Source organism: Montipora capricornis, chromosome 2, assembly GCF_036669925.1.
Source record: "Montipora capricornis isolate CH-2021 chromosome 2, ASM3666992v2, whole genome shotgun sequence".
Classification (NCBI taxonomy): Eukaryota; Metazoa; Cnidaria; class Anthozoa; order Scleractinia; family Acroporidae; genus Montipora; species Montipora capricornis.
Window position 1 is genome coordinate 32,742,895 of NC_090884.1, and position 3,391 is coordinate 32,746,285.

The window sequence follows — 3,391 nt, forward strand, 5'->3', positions numbered from 1 at the left end:
CTTCTAGAAAAGATGGAGAAATGAGTACTTGATCAAGCTGCAAAATACCCATCGTCACCAAAGTCAAAACGACGGCAGCACAGCCATATCCATACACCTTATTCCAAAATGGCTGCTGATTTATGCGGATACAAATTGGCCCTTGTTGCCTCGTTCAAGATAAAATATTCTTTTGAATTTTAAGCTTAAGAACGAGGCATCAAGGGCTTATTTAAATAAAAACAAAAGAATATTTAAATGGCGGCCATTTTGGAATAAGGTGTATAGTCACAGTGCATGAAGAAAATCAGCCCAGAGGAAAATGGCGAATGGGAAGATTTTAGATCTATGGCAGTCCAAAATCTTGAATTCATTTTGGCAATCCAAAATCCTGAATTCAAGATTTTGGATTGCCAAAATCCTGAATTCAGGATTTTGGAAGTCCAAAATCTTGAATTCAGGACTTTGGCAGTCCAAAATCTTGAATTCAGGATTTTGGCAGTCCAAATTCGTTAGTTCAGGATTTTGGAAACTTAACTCTAACTCTACGACATAACTCTAAGAATAGCTGTCCCCTAGCCGTGGATAACGTAATTCTTAAATTAAGTGACACGTGTGACTACTTTGCTAAGCCTTTACTCGTGTAAAAAACCAATTAAATTTCATCGCGACTTTTAGGAAAGAAAGCTGTAAGTTGTTAAAAGTGTTATTATCGTATCGTTCATACCCATAGATATCCTGATGACAGTTCCAGATTAATTAAGACCATTACGTCATCGGCGATTCCTCGGAGATTTCACCTCGGCTATAACTGATAGTGCAATAAGTTCGTGTGCAGTCGTTGTCAGTTTTTGTGCTACAGATTGATCAGGTGATTTTGTGTCTATAGTCATAGTGAATCAACAAAGACTGCTTTGGAATGTGTTACGTTGCGACTATACACCCTTTTAATAAGTCTAATATATGCCGTTTTCCGCTAATGACGTCGAACTCGTGCTTTCACATTTTATTCAGAAATGTACAAAGGATTAAAACAACAAAAGAAATCGGAAACGTTTGAGGCCTTTGTACATTTCTGAATAAAATTTGAAAGCACGAGTTCGATGTCATTAGCGGAAAACGGCATATATTAGACTTATTAAAAGGGTGTATAGTGGTAAGAAATCAGATAAATTTTCAAAGCGCGGTTTTAAGATCTTTCAGATCCTCTTGTTTCGTTTTGTCGGAGAGCTGAAACAAACTTCCACTCGGCCATATAATCAGTGGGACTTCCAATCACGCAACTTATGATGTTTATTCGCCAAAAGCTGTTCAAACGTTAATGTTCTTAAAATTTTATGAATATTCTGTTATTTATTTAGAACAAAATATATTTCCTTTTTGTGTTATTGAAGCGCTTGATTCGAAGCGAGTATTGAATACATAAAAAGGCTTTACGTCATCCATGGAAAGTGTCGACGTTGCCATTTTCATTGGTTGGGAAATAACCACCGTACTAAAGATGGCAGTGGATAACGTAATTCTTGAATTATGTCACTCGTGTGACTATTTTGCAAGCCCTTTACTCATGTAAAAGACCAATTAAATTTAATCGTGACTTTTAAGAAAGAAAGCTGCAAGTTGTTAAAAGTGTTGTTGTCGTGTCGTTCATACCATACATATCCCGAAGAAAGTTCCAGATTAATTAAGACCATTACTTCATCGGGCATTTTACAACGGCTACGACTGATGGTGCAATTGGAGATTTCACCTTGGCTATAAGTGATGGTGCAATAACTTCGTGTGCAGTCGTTGTTGTCAGTTGTTGTGCCACAGATTGATCAAGTGATTTTGTGTCTATAGTCATCAGTGAATCAACAAGGACTGCTTTGGAATGTGCGCTACGTTGCGACTATAGTGGTAAGAAAAGAGATAAATTTTCAAAGTGCGGTTATGAGATCTGAAAGATCTTCTTGTTCATTTTGTCCTCTCAGCTTATGTTTTCCAAGTAAATAATTTCGTATTTATACCCTCACATTCCAATCTTTCGTTTCTTGTGGTTGCTTCCCACAGCGTTTTAATACTATAATTTCGTGGAAAAGCAAATTAGGTCTGAATCAAGATAAAATGAAATGCATACCAATGGCTGATACAATGCGGTTCACCCACAACTCAGAAAACATACTTCGTCAGTAGCCATTTCCGAGTAAAGACTCCGGCGCAGAATACACGAAATTTACAAACTTATCGCCTCCTATAGATCCAGCATCGGTAAATAGCCACCCATGGGTAATTAGCGTTTGCCCACGGGAAAGGACGTTTTTGTGCGTAACTGCTTTCCCTAGGTGGAAACTGCCCGAGGGTTATTTCCATGGATACATTAAAAAGAACTTCCCGTGACAGTTCCTGAACTCAAAAGTACGGTTTATCTGCTCCCTGAGGTGGCTTGGCCAATAATAAAGCGGAACGCAGCAAATACACGAAGATCCCTAATTATATAAGTGAAACCCTATCATTTTACCTATGGGGAGTCTTTTCCTGTGTAACCGCAACCCCAAGGTATCATGAAACCTGAGCTGAACCAAACCCTAGCCATTTATCCTCCGTAAGGCCCCAAATCAAAGGTGTGTGTAATCACAACTATTAGCAACCTTTAGATTGAAGTACGAGGACGACTACGAGTACGAGTTCCCAGTTATGAGCATGAGCATTTCGAAAAATTTCGTTCTTTAAATGTAATGCGCATGTCCACTACTGAAAACTCGTACTCGTACTCCAATCGGAAGGTCACCAATTTCTCGCCCCCGTGTTTACACGTAGTGAAAATCAGAAGTTGGCGAACACTTTTGTCCCTTGACTGTAGCTTCCTCAGCCATCTAATCAGTATCTATGTGCATCAGAGTATTGGCGAAGAGTTTTCATCGTTTTGACACTTAAAAATTAGAGGCTGTCAATGCCTATCAAAGACACCTGAGGCGAGTGGATGCTCGCAAATTTTACCAAATGACGGGAGGTAAAGAGAACTACGCCTATACTGGTTAGCCAGAAATTTTGCTGGTCAAAGGTCAAATGATTAGCCCTTTTTACCCCGATTCCATCAAACACCACAACTGTTCATGACTTGAGAAGAGAGAATAAGCTTTATTCAGTTCAAGAAACACCTGGTTTGAAGGAAACGTGTCACGAGGAGAAAAGAAATACGAGCTGAAACCAAATTCAATATTGATTAATCCGTTGTAGAATGAGATATCATGAGACTGAACTTTGAAGAGGCTGGTAAGTTAAGTTTACGGCCCCGAAATGAAATTCACAAACTGCCCGGAGTCACACGGTAATTCCATCAGGTTGAAATGCTCAAATTTATCAATTGTTAACTCGAAAAAATGGCAGGGTAAGATATGGCTGCCCAGCTTCACACTGGTGGTAACATTTA